This window comes from Gracilinanus agilis, chromosome 4 (assembly GCF_016433145.1).
Source record: "Gracilinanus agilis isolate LMUSP501 chromosome 4, AgileGrace, whole genome shotgun sequence".
Lineage (NCBI taxonomy): Eukaryota > Metazoa > Chordata > Mammalia > Didelphimorphia > Didelphidae > Gracilinanus > Gracilinanus agilis.
The window spans coordinates 59,882,612-59,902,611 of NC_058133.1; positions in this window are offsets into that span (position 1 = coordinate 59,882,612).

The window sequence follows — 20,000 nt, forward strand, 5'->3', positions numbered from 1 at the left end:
CCCTACTCAATAAACTCTAGTGGCTTTCTATTGTCTTCAGGAGCAAATAAAGAAGCTCATTTGGCATGCAAAGCCCTTTAAAATCTAATCCTTTCCTACCTTTCCAGTTGTTTTATTCCTTAATCACAGCAGTGAGACTGGTCTCATGACTCCTCCACAAACAACAAGATACTCCATCACTCAGCTTCAGGCATTTTCTCTGATCATCTCCCAAACCTGGAATACTCTCCCTCCTCTGCTTCAATTACTGACTTCTTTGGCTTTCTTTAAGACCCAATTAAAACACTACCTTCTAGACTTCTAGAATCTAGAGGAACCCTCCTCTAACCCTTCTTAATTCTAGTTTTTTCCCTGTAATTTCATTGACCTATCAGAGTCATGGAGATTATTCTGCAATTTGTAGTCTCAAAATCATCCAGGACACTGAGTGGTTAAATGACTGCTCCACAGTCATACTGGCAATAGGTGTGAGAGGACAAATGAACTCCATCATTCCTGACTCCAAGTGCCTCAATCCACTATTCCAGTCTACTTTACAAGGATTATGTTATTTGTTATAAATTTATACTCCATTAATCCCTTGGAAAACTCCACCAATTACCAGGCCAAGAGTCTCACAGCTGAACTTTCCCTATTTGGCTTTGTTCACCTTGAAGAATAAAGCAATTTTACCTCTTCTGATGAAAAGGACACAGAACTCCCATTAACCTATGCTTTAATTTTTCTGGTATCTCATATTTGTCTAGCACCATTTCCCCAGGCACTGAGAGTGCTCCACAGATATTTCTTTAATATTCTCCTCTCTGAAAATCCTGGTTCATCATTAAAAGCAACTCTCTGAAATATTTTTAAGATTCTTAAAAAATTCATGGCTACTCCTTTAAACCTTATTAGACCCTCAGTTTATCAGTTTGTTAAATGTTCCCAGAACTTTACTACCACAAAAAGAAACCACAGAGATTAGGGGTTGGGAGAGGGGGACAGAATATAATTTCTCAGTCTCTGATACAGATAAGAAGCTGTCACTATACAAGCCGTGCTGAATTCTGGGACCTCTAGCAACTTTACAAATGAATCTGTTTAAGCAAGAACATGTCTCTGAACAGCTCTGAGCCATCTTGGTAGTAAATGAAACAACCAATTATCAAAATGTTATCAGATTCCATCAATGGAAAACTTGTCCTCTACTGGTCCATGAGGGGTGTAGTTATGGATGTCAAGGGTCATCATCCTTGTTTCTTTTCATTTGGGGCATCCATTGATGATCCCATATGATTACCACTTTTCTGCCAGTAGATGCCTATCACAACCTGTCCCCTGCTATTTCTATCATAACATCTAGCTCTTCACAGCTACCAGCAACACCAATTTGGTAGCTTCCAATTTTGTTTTCCCTGGCATGAGAACCTGGATGTTTTGATTCCCTTTCTCCACACCACATCTAATGATAGCAAAATTAATTTAGTCCTAAGGGCACCTACCATCTAGCTGCCACAAAAACTAGTCATTCTGTGACAGAAATGGTCACATGTGGATTCTTTTCTACTGTCATTAGATTGACTCAAAAGACCAGACCTTCACCAAAAGAAAAGAAATGAATCTAAACCTATTCTCTCCCATATTGTTTTCCAATTTTCCCAGCAGTTTTTGTCAAATGGTGGATTTTTGTCCGAAAAGTTGGGCTCTTTTGGTTTATTATACACTGTTTTGCTAACATCACTTACCACAAGTCTATTCCATTGATCTACCATTCTGTCTCTTAGCCAGTACCATATTGTTTTGATGACTGCTCCTTTATAGTACAGTTTAATATCTGGTACTGTTAGGCCACCTTCCTTCACGTTTTTTTTTCATTATTTCCCTTGATATTCTTGATCTTTTGTTCTTCCAAATGAACTTTGTATAGTTTTTTTTCTAATTCAGTAAAAAAGGTTTTTGGTAGTTTGATAGGTATGGCTCTAAATAAGTAAATTAATTTGGATAGAATGGTCATTTTTATTATGTTAGCTCGTACAATGTTTTTCCAATTGTTTAGATCTAGTTTTAATTGTTTGGAAAATGTTTTATAGTTGTGTTCATATGATTACTCTGTTTGTCTTGGCAGATAGATTCCTAAGTATTTTATATTGTCTAGGATGATTTTAAATGATGTTTCTCTTTCTACTTCTTGCTGCTCTAGTGTGTTGGAAATGTATAGAAATGCTGATGATTTATGTGCATTTATTTTGTATCCTAAAAGTATGCTAAAGTTGTTAATTATTTCCACTAGCTTTTTAGTTGATTCTCTAGGATTTTTTAAGTAGGCTATCATATCATCTGCAAAGAGTGATAGCTTAGTCTCCTCATTGCCTATTTTAATACCTTCAATTTCTTTTTCTTCTCTAATTGCTACTGCTAGTGTTTCTAGTACAGTGTTAAATAATAGAGGTGATAATGGGCACCCTTGTTTCACACCTGATCTTATTGGGAAGGCCTTTAATTTATCCCTATTGCATATGATGCTTGTTGATGGTTTAAGATATATACTCTTCATTATTTTTAGGAAAAGTCCTTCTATTCCTATTCTTTCTAGTGTTTTCAGTAGGAATGGGTGTTGTATTTTGTCAAAAGTTTTTTCAGCATCTATTGAGATGATCAACTTTTGGGACAAAAATCCACTATTTGACAAAAACTGTTGAGAAAATTGGAAAACAATAAGGGAGGGAATAGGTTTAGATCAACATCTCACACCCTATACCAAGATAAATTCAGAATGGGTGAAAGACTTGAATATAAAGAAGGAAATTGTAAGTAAATTAAGTGAACACAGAATAGTATACTTGTCAGGTCACTGGGAAAGGAAAGATTTTTAAAACAAGCAAGAGTTAGAAAAAATTACAAAATGTAAAATAAATAATTTTGATTATATTAAATTAAGGGGCAGCTGGGTAGCTCAGTGGATTGAAAGCCAGGCCTAGAGACGGGAGGTCCTAGGTTCAAATCCGGCCTCAGACACTTCCCAGCTGTGTGACCCTGGGCAAGTCACTTGACCCCCATTTCCTACCCTTACCACTCTTCCACCTATAAGTCAATACACAGAAGTTAAGTGTTTAAAAATAAAAATTAAAAAATTAAAAAACAACCAAAAGGGTTTTGTACAAACAAAAACAATGCAACCAAAATCAGAAGGGAAACAACAACCTGGGAAAAAATCTTTATAACAAAAAACTCTGACAGAGGTCTAATTACTCAAATATACAAGGAGCTAAATCAATTGTATAAAAAATCAAGCCATTCCCCAATTGATAAATGGGCAAGGGACATGAATAGGCAATTTTCAGATAAAGAAATCAAAAGTATCAATAAGCACATGAGAAAGTGTTCTAAATCTCTAATAATTAGAGAAATGCAAATCAAAACAACTCTGAGGTATCACCTCATACCTAGCAGATTGGCTAAAATGATAGCAGGGGAGAGTAATGAATGTTGGAGGGGACAGGGCAAAATTGGGACATTAATCCACTGCTGGTGGAGTTGTGAACTGATCCAACCATTCTCGATGGCAATTTGGAATTATGCCCAAAGAGTGATAAAAGACTGCCTGCCCTTCGATCCAGCCATATCATTGCTGGGTTTATACCCCAAAGAGATCATAGATAAACAGATTTGTACAAAAATATTTATAACCGCACTTTTGTGGTGGCAAAAAAACTGGAAAATAAAGGTATGTCCTTCAATTGGGGAATGGCTGAACAAATTGTGGTATATGTTGGTAATGAAATACTACTGTGCTCAAAGGAATAATAATCTGGAGGAATTCCATGTGAACTGGAATGACCTCCAGGAATTGATGCAGAGTGAAAGGAGCAGAGCCAGAAGAAATTGTACACAGAGATTAATACACTGTGGTAAAATCAAATGTAATGGACTTCTGTACTGGCAGCAATGCAATGACCCAGGGCAATTCAGAGGGATTTAAGGCAAAGAACGTTACCCACATTCAGAGGAAGAACTACAGAAAAGGAAACCCAGAAGTAAAACAACTGCTTGAACACTTGGGTTGATGCAGACATGATTGGGGATATAGACCCAAAAGGACCACACCAATGCAACTATCAATAATATGTAAATAAGTTTTGATTGATGACACTTGTTAAAACCAGTGGAAATGCATGTTGGCTATGAGGGGTAAAGGGAGTTTGCAGGGGTAAAGGGGAAAGTAAAAACATGAATCATGTAACCATGGAAAAGTTTTCTAAAAATTAAAAAAAATTTTTAAAAAGAAAAGAAATTGATTTTCCCTACATTTAGTTAGTTTCTTTCAGTTGAGTACTGGATTCTGTGCCATACACATAAATTTAATAGCTCTCTTTTTGTGTTTTTAATTCTCTGGTTTTTAGAAAGCATATTAGTCCTAGGAAACAGGCAAAAGTTGTAACTCTTAAAGATAACACTTCACTAACTGTTGGAGATATTACAGTGGTTGTTGATGTGTGAATGTCAAATATTTCCAGCACATGATGAAGCAAGATCAATTACACAAAAGCACAAAGTGTGGTCAAAGAAATTGTGAAGATAAGATTAATTCTCCCCTTGCCTATTTTTAGCTAAACAAATCAAGAACTCAAAGCACCCCTACTTAACACTAAGTAAGAGAATTCACTAGTCACTTACTAGAGTAAGCTCACACCTCCAAAGGCTACTGCCACACACCTCCATCCTCACCCGGGGCAGTGCTAAGCAGTTGGTGGGACTGTGATTGGTTCCCTTAAAGTGGGGAAGGGATAAGAAGTGAAGTGGAAAAAGGACTATAAAAAGTCCTGAACTTCCTGTCCAGTGGACTTCTCCTTTGGAAGACTTCTCCTTTGATCTTATCCTTTGAACTTCTCCTTTAAACTTCTTCTCCTCTGAAGTTCATATTTGGAGGCTCTGCATTGGTGAGCTGGACTGAGGGAAGAGACTCTTTTCCTGGATCCTGTGTCAGCTTGCTGAGTGAGTAGCTGGCCTTCCTTTCCTGGCTTTTGGAGAGATTGGTTCCAGAGATTCCTGCCCTGCCTTTGGAGGAGGCTGTGTTGGTAGAACTTTAACTGAAGACACCACCAGATTTCTGGCTGAGGATTACTGGGAAATCCATGTGGGGAAGCCCCTGCAAAGCTGAGCCTCACTTCCCTGGAGAAGGGCTGGTAGGCTTGTTAAAATCATTCCTTTTAACTACATTTTTTCCACTTTCACTCTTTCCACTTCTTTGTAAATAAAACTGCCAAAAGTCATTTTGACTTAAGCTATAACATTTTTAAATCAGCAACCATGATATTACTTTAGAACTTTCATATTTAGCATAAAACCTAAAATTTTAATTAATTCTTACAAATTGTAAATACCAAATATTGATCAACTATTGGTGAAAATGGCCTAGTTAACCTACAGGAAAACAATCATAGCCTATCAGAGAGACCTAAGAGTTGGAGAAGTTATTAATACCTCTGTTTTTTAGCATAGACTTATTGAATTTAGAAGAATAACAAGGTCAAAAACAAACAAAAACAAAAAGAAAAGTAGTTGTTATTCATTGCTATGAAGAAAAGAAAACATTCATCATAAGCAAGATAATATAAAACCTAGAGTACTAAAGAGTAATAAAAAGTAATTTCTACCAATAAAATTCATTTTTTTCATTCAATTCTATGTAGAAACTGTTGTCAGAAGAAGCCTACCTGAGTGTATATGGCCAGATAATCTTTCTCAGACTCTAATGTATTGAAGATTTCTTATTTATAAAAAGCATAGAAGTCTCATCCCTACTGAGGGCATTAGAATGGGTACATTTATATATCGAAGAAGAATTGTTCTGGAATTATACAAATTCCCAACTATAAAGGGAATATTGTAGTATAATTTTATTCAATGCCTCACACCATGAAAGGTTAAGAAATTTACCTAAAAGACAGAGATAACAAATTTCAATGACTTCTAAAATAACCTGATTTAAACCTGATTTTTTAAAGCCTATCAGCAAAAGGCTAGACTTGGAAAAAATAGGCTATCAGATACACTTAATATCCAGTGTAATATGTGGGTTGTAAAAATATAGGTATATATTGAAGAGGGGTTGATGTTGGAAAGAGTGACAGACCTGGATGTGAATGTCTGTCAACTCCCCTCTCAATACTCTACTTTTACTAAAGACAACAGAGGAGGGTTCTCTGGAATGGTAGACGTCCAGAGAACAGGAGCCAGCCCTGGATGCTAAAGGGAAGGCTTTCCTATTTGGAGAGGTGGGTGGGTAACGCTGGTTGATCAAGCACAGAATCTCTCCCTACAGAAACCTCCCCATGGCCAATGGCACCTGCACAGGGGGTCTCGCTCAAAATGGAATCTGAGCAAAGCAGCTGCTCAAATCCCTTTTCCCCTCTTTGCCTTGTGTAATGACTTCTCCTTCATCTGATGGCGAATTGGTTTATTTTGTAGATGAACAAGGTAGCTAGAGAATGGAGAGGATCGAGGAATCAAGGGGGGGGGGATATGTTTGAGGGAAGAGGAGACCCTATTTGGGGGTTCTTGTTTTCTTCAGCCAAGGTGGCTCCACTCCAACTTAACTATCCTCTTCTGATCTAATTAAAGTCTCTCTCCTACCTTAACCAGTGGCCAGTGTCCTTGGGAAGGTCAAGGGATGGAAAGGCTCTTCGGGGTGAGGGATCAGCCCCTTCTCGGCAGCTGTAGTTGCTCATTCTTCCTCTAATGGAGGCTCTCAAGCAACAAGAACCTTCTTTCTCTTCTGGACAAGGGAAATGGAAGCAAGGCTTTTCGAAAACACAAGTGGGAATCTAGAGCTCCAGGACTTTGTGCCTCACTCCACAGAGTTCAGAGGGCCAAGACCTTTCAATTAGCTGTTACTCCCACAATTATCTTCTCTCACTCCAACTGTCACTGCCTCTCCCGTCACATTCCAATGACTATCTGCATCCATCTCAGTGGGCCAAAGTGGCAAAAGCTTGATTCAGTTTTCCTTTCCACAGGGTTCACGATGAATTAAAAAGTCCATGTCAAAATCATGTGAATTCAGTGCCAAATCATGTGAAAGCAAGTGACTCTCACAAAAAAATGAGACATGTTGAACTTTAAAAAATGTAAAGATATAAAAAGTTGTACATTTTATTTTACAACTGCATAAATTTAATTATTTTACTTTGACTTATATAATTCACATATTACTCTACTTATTCTTCTTCTCCAACAATCCATATCCAATATATGTGTCTTTGCATAAGCTGACTCCCATATGATGAATTTACTCCCTCTTTACATCCACTTATTATTATTCCTAGAACCCTTCAAAGCTCAGCTCACTTCCTATTTGAGACCTTTACTGATTCCTCTAGTGCTCACTCCACAAAATAATTTGTATTTTCCATGTATGTATTTTGTGTTTCTTTCACAAAATCCTACTATAATGGTTCACTGTGGCATAAGAGCAACCTAGATTCTGGAGGACTATGTCAGTGGCACATAAATTTTGGTAGACTATATCATGCTCAAAAAGCTTTAGGTATAATTTGGGGGAAAGACTCAAAATCTTATTTCCAATGATCAGACTTATTAAGTACAGAGGCTTTTCATTAGTAATTTGGTGATGAAATTTTTTTAAGTGTTTATTTTTTTTAAACCCTTGTACTTCGGTGTATTGTCTCATAGGTAGAAGATTGGTAAGGGTGGGCAATGGAGGTCAAGTGACTTGCCCAGGGTCACACAGCTGGGAAGTGGCTGAGGCCGGGTTTGAACCTAGGACCTCCTGTCTCTAGGCCTGACTCTCACTCTACTGAGCTACCCAGCTGCCCCTTGGTGATGAAATTTTGGTGATGAAATTTTCAGCTATAGACATCCATTAAACAAATATAAATATAAAATAGACCTTAGCTGAGCACTAAGTGGGGCAGACTAGTTGAAAAGGGCTCAAAAGGTGCCAGGACTCACATAATTTTAGGTCATTTTTAACCTGATTGTTGAATTACTAAATATGAAGTCCTTTTCCAGTAAACAATGAGTAGCCATATTGTCAATGGAATTGAATTATACTTATCTTGATATAAATAAAACTAGAAAGAAGGAAATTGGAGTTAATTTTTTTTAAAAAATGGCTCATGGGTGCTACTTGAAGAATAAAAGAAAGGATTTATACAATTGATTTTATCATATGACTCAAAACAAGAAACATTATTTCATGGCATATATGGCAAGCTCATAACACCATATTCATGATAAGGCACTTTTTAAAAAAGAGACATCCTTGAAAATAATGCATCCTACATACTAATATTTTTTGCAAAGGATGAAGATATAGACCAGTGGTTCCCAAACTTTTTTGGCCTACTGCTCCCTTTCCAGAAAAAAATATTACCTAGACCCCTGGAGATTAATTTTTTTTTTATTTTAAGAGCAATTAATAGGAAAGATAAATGCATCTGTGGCCATCACTGCCCCCCTGGATTGCTGCAGCACCCACCAGGGGGTGGTAGTGCCCACTTTGGGAATCACTGATATAGACAAACTCTCCAAAGGTCTCAGTAAGTTTCTTAAAATTAAATTGACATACATTATGATATCAGTCCAATACAGTCAAAGGAATTAATGGGGATCCTGAGAAATACATCAAAAAGCATTTGTCAGAAAGAAGAAATGAAAGAAACCAAAGACTTGTAAGACTTCACAGAAGACATATCTTTATATCATTAATACTTTTTTGAGAAAAGAATTATTAGATTTTGGACATGATGAAATACTAATAGCATCAGAAAAATTTAATTAATTATTTTTAGTTTAGCATTTAATTAATTATTTAATTGGTGAATTTTTGCATTTAGTTTAATATTTAGTTAATTATTTAACTGATGAATTTTTAGCAAATTCATCCCTAATTTATTGTGATCCCTAGATCAGCTGCCTAAGGATAATCAGGTACTGACTCATTGGAGCAAATATTAAAATCAATAAACCACTAGAAGAAAGAATCACAAGGGGGGGTGGGAGAGGCAAGAATCAGAAAAAACTCAATCCTGAACTATTAAAACAAGCAATTGTTATAGAAAAATTGGTAATGGATAGCATAAATGAAGTTGACACTAATTATAATAATGGCAATTACTATAAGAAGACAAAGAGTCTAGAAAGCACCTTAGTCTACAAACACTTGACTTAGCTACCTAACAGAGAGGAATGATAGTCACAGGCAACATCACTTTAGAAATATAAACTCATTTGTGAGATGAATAAAAATGATGAATGATTATCAGCAGAACTGCCTCATAAAGTTAGAAATCAAGGACAAAAACAATTTAAAGAACGCTTGGCAAAATATCCAACTAAGTAAAGTTATTCCAAGGGAAATGGAAGGAGGAAAGCAAACATTAAAAAAAATAGAAAAGAAATGCAAAGACTTTTATAACAAACTCTTTTTACTTTTTAAGGAAGTTAGAGCCACCACCTTTGGACTCAAGCATAATATCCCCAGCAATTTTAACAGAGGAAGCACTAAAAAGAACCAACATGGGGTAAGTAGCCAGAATGAATCACGTACGTAGAGTAGCCCCATTATATAGACAACACATCTGTGAGGGCATTAAAGGACCAATTTACAAAGCATCTAAAGGAAGGAAAGATACCCAAAGATTAGGGGAAAAAACATAAAGCCATAGCAATAATAAAAATGAGATCAAGAAAATATCACCTAGACACCTTTTGACTACTTTTCCATCAGTACAAAATCTTTATGAATGAGAATTATTTATACATTCATCAAGAGTTTCCTTGATGAGGATATTAGAACAGTGAGGCTTTCACAATTGATAGCTTACAATAGACTACGCCTTTACCATCCTGCAATTAACTGAAAAATGTAGCAAATTCAAGAACTCATCCTGCTTCCTGTTTATTGATTCTGAAATGACATTTGATTCAGTAGCACTAAACTCTGCTTTAAATGTCTTCCTTCAAACAAGATGTCTCTTATCCAAAGAAACAAAATCACTCAAGATTCCTTGAAAGACAAAACAACAGAAATAACTTTGGAGATAGAACTTCTGGTAATAAACATTAGGCAAGGTTTAAAACAGAGAGACTAAGAGCTCACCAATATTTGCCATTATGAAAGAGGATTTCTCTATGTATAATGAAGCACTCCAGGTTCTAATAATTGTGTAGGATATTGTTCTAACTTCATCAAGCCCAGGAATAATCCAGAGCTTCCAGGAAGAGATCCGTAGTCATTCGAAAATTTCTTGCCTGACCATACAGATGAAAAACAAATGAATGATGAATGCCTACTGCCCAGAAAATAAAATTTGAATGAATAGCCAATATATAGAACTAATCTATCTGTATGTGTTTCAGAGACAGATTTAATCACCAAACAAATTGCACTTAAATTTCAATGTGAGAAAGAAAGCGGGATGAAACTGAAAGTTCTTTTTATGAATTTACACTTCTCCCAGAACGATATCCATCTTATTAATACTAATATTCTATTGTTTCTTTTGTGTGACTACAAGGCACAGAATGAAACAATCTACAACGAACTCAAAGTGAATATCACATAGAGGATAGTAGACAGGCATATGATAGGTATAAGCAGACTGCAGAATGCAAACAATGAGACACTTTGAAGAAAGAAAAGAGGCAAAATATCTGACTAAAGAAATATATGATAGTAAGGGACAATGGACTGATCATGTGTTAAGTGTAAAGAATGACAAGCAGACATCCTGAGTGCCTCAATGGCATCCATCCAAAGTCAGAGATGAGTGACAATGGTGTCTAGTAACACTGGGTAGGATCCTTGTGGTGAATTTATGGAAGGACAACAATAAGTCACACACAACAATAAGGAGGGACGAAGGTTGATGGACAAAGCAGTGTATCTACTATCTAAAACTTGTATGGAGAGACTTTCAACCATTTTGTTTTCCAACATTTAATAAATCTAATACCATATTCTAATAAATATGTTATCAAGTTTAAAAGAAAAAACAGTTGAAGAAACTGAGAGAGGGGTTAAGTAACTTTTCCAATTCACATCTTTTTATGGAACTTTAAAAATAATGAGATTGGATCCATTTGTGTTTCTAGGTAACTTTTTGTTTTAATCCCTTTCCTTCCATCTTAGGATCAATACTTTGTATTGATTCCAAGGTAGAAGAATAGTAAGGGCTACACAATTGGGGAGGGAGGTTAAGTAACTTGCCCAGAATCACAAAGCTAGAAAGTGTCTGAGGTCACATTTGAGCCCAAGACCTCTAAGCATGACTTTCAATCTACTGAGCCACCTTGCATCACCCCATAGGTAACTTTTTAAAAAATAAGTATTGTATGTTGTTTTCCTCAAAGAAAGGTAAGATTTTACAAAAGTGATTTTCTTCTTTTTGGTTTTGTGTCCTCAGCACAATTTCTGACTTAAAATTATGTTTGATAAATGCACGTGGGGTGATTTAGTAATCACCTCAGAAGCCATCTAATGCAATCCACCTCTAAAAAAGAATTCCTTATAAAGATTAGCTGACAAGTATGCTGCAAACTTCTGTTTAAGAGCTTTAAAGAGGGAGAAGCTACTATCCCCTCAAGGTATTACATTCTGCTTTTGGATTCCACTAAGTATAAAGAAGTTTTTCCTACTGTCAAGACTAAATTTATCTCCTTTCAATTTCCATCCATTTTTCCTTGTTAATCATTGAATGTCAAGCAAGATAACTCTTTCATATGACAGCTCTTAAAAAATCATTAAAGACAAGCCTCCACTCTCACTAACTCTCCTCCAGGAATAAATTCCTTTCTTCATTCAAACAATCCATAAGTGACATTAAATCAAGGCCCTTTGCCATTCAAATTGCCCTCTTCTAGATATTTTTTGACTTACCAAGATCCTTCATAAAATGTCACCCAAAAGTGGACACAATTATCCAGTGTGGTCATATCAGGATGGAGTGCAATGGGATTATAACCTACTTATTCCAGAAAGTTTATACTCATCTAATTTTACCTACTTAAGGATTTAGATACATTTATGTATAGCCATCTGAAATAATGTGTTCTACTACTAATTTATTTCTTGGATTCTATCACCTGTGACTTTTTGAGTATCTCAGATGGTATTGTTCTTCAATTAAATTTATTCTATGAGGTATGTAGCTTGGTGAATCAGATTTTCTCTCTTGGATCCCAAGGTACAAAAAGGGCAAATGTCAAATTTTTTAAAAGAAATGATAGAGGCAGTGAGGATAGGAACGGGGACAAGGAGAAAGAGAGTTCTGAGAACTATAGCCTAATGACTTTGGCTTAAATTCCTGGGAAAATTCATTATGAGTTGATTCATAAGCATTATGAGCATTTCATATGGGAAAAGGTGACCATCCTTTCCTTTTCAGTTTAAAGTCCTTTTAATTATATATACAAAAGGCAATTACATTCTTAGTAGACTTTATTAGGTACTAATAAAATAATAGCTGGCCCAAAACCAGTTATTCTCCTATTTTAAGTCATAGTCCAGAAATCTTAATCCCATTTTACAATACTGTGTTCTTTAGTAGCCACAGACTACACAAATCTGTTTTTATTTCTAAATCCCTTACTTTTACATTAATGGCAAAAACACATTTGTGTACCTAAGGTTTTCAATTTCTCACCCAAGATTTCATAATCTTTGGCAAAGCTTTCTAGGTTACTTCTGGCAGTATCATTTGTGCCCATGTGAATCAGCAGAAATGTGTAATTGTCTTTTGTTTTGACAAGTCTTGGGAGATTTTCAGTTACATCTGGAATACATGCCTTGGCAAGTCAGCAGATTTTTCTTGTTATCTGATTGGGGGAGAAATTGTGTTCATGACCTCGATAGAGACTCTAACCACCACTGTTCTCTCCTCCCTTTAACATTTATTGGGCAATTTCTCACCTAGCAACATCCATGAATCTTTGTCTTTATTTCTTGGAGCTGGTTCCTAATCAGAGCATTCATCTCCCTCCTCTTTAGAAAGAGGCTCAATGCTCATGTTCATTCTTCCTTCTTTTGTGACATTCTTCCTCCTACAGATCATTATTCACCTTTGTCTCTTAAGGACTTCACATTCTAATAGATGGAATACAAAGGCAAATAAATATAGATATCAAATATATTCATTACAAATGGAAAGCAATTATGGAGACCAGGCATTAAAGCAGAGGGTTTGGGGGATAAAGGCAGGAAAGACTTCCAGAAGGTTAAATTTGAGCTGAGTCTAGAAAGAAGATAGAAAAGCCAAAGGCAGAAATGAGGAGGAAGAGAGTTATATGCATGAAGGTCTACAACTAAAAAGTCAGTAGAGCTGGAAGATGGAGTCTTAATTGCAAAAAACAGCAAATAGTAACTGGGTCGTAGAATATGAGTAGGGGAGTAAAGAATAAGAATACTCAAAAAGTAGGGAAATTCCCTTTGCAAAGGACTTTAAACTAAAGCAGAACATTTTAAATTTGATCCTGGAGATAACAGAGAATTACTGGAGCTTAATGAATGAGGGTCTATTATACACCTACACTTTAAGAAAATCACTGGTATCTGCTGTTATAATGAATTTCTGGGACAAAATGGATACCACTTTGAATGACAAGATCGTCAGTTGGAGACCTCAGAATGTATCCAGGTGCTGTGAGCCAGGGCCAAAAGTCAGTTGGAGCCAACCCTATAAATACCCATCATGCACAGCACAAGACGGCTCATTCTGGAGCAATCTTGGTTGGTGGGAGGTTCAAGAGAGGGAGGGTAGACCCTATATCTGCAATTCAACTTCCTTGCCTGAGAGACCTAGAGAGCTATTATATCTACCACCAATAGAGCTAAGACAGAGCAGTACCACTGTCTTTCAAGAAGATCATCAACAGCCTTCCGTATTCTTTGGCTTGGCACCAGCCAAGTCAAGCCAGAGTTAGTGAGAGGGTGAAGAATCTCCAGCCTCTGTCTGATCCAGCAACATCTATAGCTTTGATCATCTCTTTAGACCATTAACAATAGCATTCCCAGATCCTCTATCCTTTCCCTTATTCCTAGCTCTGGTAAGCCAGAATTAAATACAGTTGTTTGATACCAAGTCAAAGACTGAAGTACCTTTCCTGAGTGGTGAATATACCTAAGCCATTAGGAAGGGGAAGATAGTCACACAGTCAGACTCATAGCATTATCCAGTCATCACATCAATAGCCCATATCAACATTCAAACCAGCCCCAGGTTGAGAAACTAGAGAAGTTGACAACACACATCACTTTTCAGTGGTCCCCTGCCTGGGCAGCTGTTGAAAGGAGACAGCTTGGCAGGCTCAGTCCAGCAGAGCCTGTCAGACAGGAAAGGCATAGCCTTTCTATTAGTAGCTCTCACACAGAGGTCAGTGTGTATGTGGGTGTCTTCTCTCCCCAGAACCATTTTTTAACTCTGCACAGAGGATAGAATGGAGTAGAGATAAACTTGAGGCAGAAAGGTCAGCTAGAAGGTTATTGCACTAACCCAGACAAAAGGTAATGAGAGCCTGTGCCATAATGGTGGTATGGTAGATATGAGGGATGTTGTGAAGGCATAAATGCCAAGATTTGACAACAGACTGGATATACAAGTGAGAAGTTATGGATGATATCAATGTTGTCAGCTTGGGTAACTGGAAGTCTACTGGTGTTCTCAACAGTAATATCCTGGTGTCTATAATATCTTTTCCCCAAGATTCTGTGTTGAGGTTTTCACAAGCCTTTCTCTAATGTGACAATGAACTCTGCAGACCAATGGGGATAAATACAGTCTCCTGTCTTAGAGAGGAGCCAAAATGGCACTCTCTGTATAAATGACAGGGGAGCAGGGCGGGGGGAGGGCTGGGATGTGAAAGAATTTCAATTTTGGACATGTCAAGTTAAAGACATTTATGGGGTATCCAATTTGAGATGTCCAAGAGACAGTGCTATGAGACTGGTGTTCAGGAAAGAAGGTAAAGCTAGATTTAAAGATCTGGATGTCATCTTTATAGTGATAAGTGAACCTATGGAAAGAATGGGATCATCATGAAAGATCCTGTAGAAGAAAGAGAAGAATGCTCATAATAGAGCCTTGAAGGCTAACCAGTCAAATGAGGGGCAATGCCCAAAAGGAGTTACAGTAGAGGATTCTGATCAGGAAGTAGTAGGGAGAAGAAAGAAGAGGGTCTTGTCTGGAGTTGTATTCTGGAGCATTTAAAAAAAAAAAAAAGTTCGGTCAGAGGCTAGATCTGAAGTAACTGGATGGCCTCTTGGGAAGTTCCCCAATCTAAGAGGCTGGAAGGTGAATGGTCTGGATTCAAAGCTAATTTCAGAGCTCTCTAAGAAAGCCTCAGAAGGAAGAGAAATAAAGGTACTTGCCTTCCAACCCAGGGAAACAACCTGTGCAAAGGTACAGAGATAACAGAAAAAATATCAAGTGTTAGATATATCAAGATAATAAATACGCAACTATGTATAAGTATTATACATATATACAATATATACTTATCACGATAATAAGTAAGCAACTATGCATAAATATATAAATATGTCAAGCTATATGCCATATAAATAGAAAATAATCAACTGAGAGAAGGCACTAGAATTAAGAGGGATTGGGAAAGACTTCTTGTAGAAGGCTGGATTTTAGCTGGGAAAAAAAGGAAGCCAGGGTGGCCAAGAAAATCCCAAATAAGAACAAGAAGAGTTCAACTTGAATGAAAAACAAAAAAGTGAAAGAAAGAGCTGATGAAGGTGATAAATGAATATATAGGAGCTGATAGGATCATTGAGAAAAGAAATGAAGAAAAGAAAAAAAAATTCTGTGCAGATCCTGGAGTTATGCTGACAGTTAGAGAATAGCAATGGATGACGATGCAAGAAAGGATACTAGAAGGGGCATTCAGACAGATAAGAAGAGAGCTAAGGGAGAGTCATGTCATGAAAACCCCAAAAAGAAGTGCGTTGTTCAAAATGAGAGAGAATAGTCAACATCGTTGAAGGCTGAAGATAGGTCAGAAAGGATAAATATTAGAAAAAGGGCATTAAAAATGGTAGTCAAGAGGTCATCCATAATTCAAGAGACAAGAGTTAAGAGGTGAGATTTGAAGTCAGACTTCAGAGAGTTAAGTAAATAAGAAGCTACAAGAAAGGTTATCTTTTGCCAGAAGTTTGACGCTAAAAAAGAGGTGAGATGTAGGATGATAGCTTAATGGTTAGAATAGGATCAAGTGAAGGCCTTATTGTAAAGCCCTTATGGGTATTTGGAGCAGCTAGGTGATATAGCAGATAAAGCACTGGCCTTGACTCAGGAAGATCTAAGTTTAAATTCAGCCTCATACATTTACTAGCTGGTGACCCTGAATCAGCCACTTAACCCCTATTTGCCTCAGTTCCTCATCTGTCAAATGAGGAGACACACTGGAAAAGGAAATGGCAAACCACTCTAGCATCTTTGCCAAGAAAACCCCATGGACAAAAGTCCATTGGGTCATGTAGAGTCAAACATAGCTTAATGACTGAACACCAGCAATAAAGGATATCTGTAGGCAGACGAGAAGAATCCTGTAGAAACCAAAGCAGGGAATCTCTCATTGCATATTACATGTATGTAAAATCCTCTTTCTACCTTGTCATATGTCAGGATTCATAATCAGTCATGCCATATGCCATAGGTCACCCCTCCCAGATCAAATGTGATTAGCATACTCTATTCTTCAATTTTCCATGTTATTTATTCCTTTTCTATTAGGAATCAATGCACAGTTAGGGTGCTAAATACTGAGTTCCCCATCAATGAAGTTCTTTTTTTACTTTTCAACAAATTTTTACTTATGCATTTTGGGGTTTTTTATATCACCATAGTTTTCTCTAGAATCTCTCCCTCTTCCCCTGCCATGTAACAAAATAGTATTTTAATATAATATGTGCATATTATATTAAGTTTGTATAAACATTGTCAAATAGTATATTTATAAAAAGGAAAGGAGAAAGAAAAATTTAGCTTAACTCATCAACACTAGAAAACATTTTAAAGTATGTGCAATAGACAATAATTATGGACCTCCAGTTTCTGCAAAATAATTGTCTTCTCTCTTCTCCTGAGCCATACTTGTTTATAATTTTGGAACATTCCTTTTTTATTTTCTTTTGTCTATAGTTGTCATAAAAGAAATGGAAAAATAAGATAGACTGATCACATGACAAGAATAAGCAAAAAGCAGTGGTTAGCCCTAGTGCTCTACTAGTACCTTCCCCGTGTGAGGAACAATAAGGAAGAATCACAGCATGGTGAGTGAGTCCCCTTTGATAAATTTATGGAAATAGGCAAGAGTAATAGAATAGTCAAAAGTGAATAAGTTGTGATTGGTCTACAACAGCATTTCTAGGAAGAGCCATATGCTATTATAATAAAAACATACCTTGGAAAATTGGTAGAGGTGACAGAATTGTAGCAATATTATAGAAAGCCTCTCTAGCAAGAAGAATTTTGCTGTAAGAGACTATGAAAGACTCCATGAAAGATCAGTCTTTCATTTGTCTCTCAGTTCCTCCAGATATGCTATGCAAATCTTCTTGAGAAATCTGCTTTCTCTGTTCTCTAAGACTAACTTGATCAGAGAAGATTTTGGCTCCATGAAGAAGAGAGCAGGAATCTAGAGAAGCTTCCCCTCCCCAAATTTGACTGGGGATGAGGATGAAAATATATACAGTTCCTGGAGAGATCAGTAGGCATAAACAGCTCTACGCAGATGGAGATTGTGGGCAGAAATGTGCTGGAACCAATTTGTCCTGGCTCGCATTATTAAATTTTCAGTGTGAGCATTCATACCTTGAAAATCAGTAAATGCTGAAAAAAATAAATTAAAAGGGCTTGAAAAGGGATAGAGAAAATGTTAAAAATACAGATTAAACATAAAAGTTTGTTATGTATATATCCCCGCCTCTCTCTTCAGAGAACTAGTTGTTAAACATTTATCAGCACGTCCTTGGTTATATGGTACACTGATAAGGATTGATATGGAATATTTTTCAATAGGTTAATAGATAAGGGGGAAAGCAGTGTTTGTCTACATTATGGAACCAGTTCTAAGGTATAGGTTTATCTTAAGCATGACCAAATGATTATTTTTCTCTCCAAGGAAGTACTTGCCAGAGTCAAATCTCTTGCTTTTCTAAAGTAGAAAAATGGATGGGAACAGAGTATAAGAAAACATAAAACAATCCATTTTATGCCACATCCTAGCCCATATTCAGCACTCTTATTCAGAGATCTGTGTTTCTGTTTCAACCACTTGAATGTGCAACTAGAGAATCTGCCAATGGCAAAATGATCAGTTCTCAAAAATTCAAATGGATCTGTAGTTTCATTAGTTTGAGATTTTCCTTCAATGATGCAAAATAGAATAACCCATCCATAACATAAGTTGTTCAGTTCAAAATAGTGGAGACCTCTGTTTTCTTCCAATATCACTGTCTTCCCTTGCTTTTGGTGCATGATCGGTTTTACTCTTGTCCTTTCCAATTCTTTATTGGTTATATGTTACAGCATACTCGTGCTTACCATTCACTTTTCAATTGCCAGAGTTTGGTACGATATTCATCATTAATTATTTAAAAGCAGTGGTGTTCTAGATTTCACTTCCGTATAGTATTTATAAACTTTTTGGGAAGAGGCAAGGAATGGACCTTTGCTTTCTTGGGAAGCATGGGGATATTAAAGGGACTATTCAGTTTCCCAAAGGAAAAAATATAGCTTATTCTCTGCCTTCCAACTCTGAACACAGCTCATTATCTGTCTATACTATCTGTATCAAAAATGTATACTTTTAGAAAAGTTCTTTAAGGTGTCCATTTAAATGCATGTTGAAATCTAGGCAATAGACATTCTTCATCCACTTGGGCTTTCCTGAGTAGATGGATAGACCAAATTCACTTGAGTGATTACAGATCCCTTTTTGTTGTTAAATTTTCAAGTTATAGAGGCATGAAGCTTCTGTACAATATTCAAGTGTTTGACCTCTCATTTCTTTCTCCTGAAGTATATTTCCCCATTTATTTTTCCCCATCCTCACATTTTCCCTCCTTTGCAATGAAATCAAGTATTGAGTCTATGTTGATTTGATTTAGAGAGTATTTTCAGATTCTTCAAAGAATTTCTCCACCATTTAGTCAGTAACAACCAATTTTGGTGTATAAACTATAATTATTTTCATAGTGTTCTTTTTGTAAATACTGATCATCAGTACCCCGCTATGTAAGGGGATGGAAACAATTTGTTCAAATGGCCTTGAAAGCTGCAGCAGCAAGCACTGTGGATGCTTAGAGCTGGATTAGACACTGAAGAAGCCAACGCCATTCATTGCATGCCAATGCATCACCAGTCACCTTGACTTTTGTCTTACCACTGGACTTGAATGACTCTGGAAAAGAGAGTGAGTCTGATAACTGTCTAATACAACTATGCCTCATTTAAATCTAATTTATATGTGAGTCAAAAGACATCACCCAAACATGTCATTTTGGTCCTCTTCAAGTATGAAGGAAAACCAATTGACTATAATATATGATAATCAAATGTCACATGAAATAGCTTTTGACTGTATGGGGGAAAAACATTCTGCCAATTCTTTTCCTTGCATCTCCAAGATGTACTAGAGCCATTCTTCATTTTAGATGCAACTTCATCCTTTGCTTTGATTTTGCTTATAGAACGAACATGCCAAAATTAATACGATTTGGCTCCCATCTCAATGTAGCCTCTCTTTGGTTATGGGACAAGGAACTCACTTTCAGAATAACAAAATTTGAGTTAAGTATTGACAGTCTAAAAACAGCATATTGATTTATGTATGTGATGTTTTTCTGGAAAACCCATGATCATTAAGATGAATCTGCTAACAATATCTTCAATCAGTTGCTTTTGCATGACACTGTATACAGATGCATGTACACGTACTTATAATACAAGGTGTTTTTTTAAACACACTTGTCTTCTGCTTTGTTTCTGTTA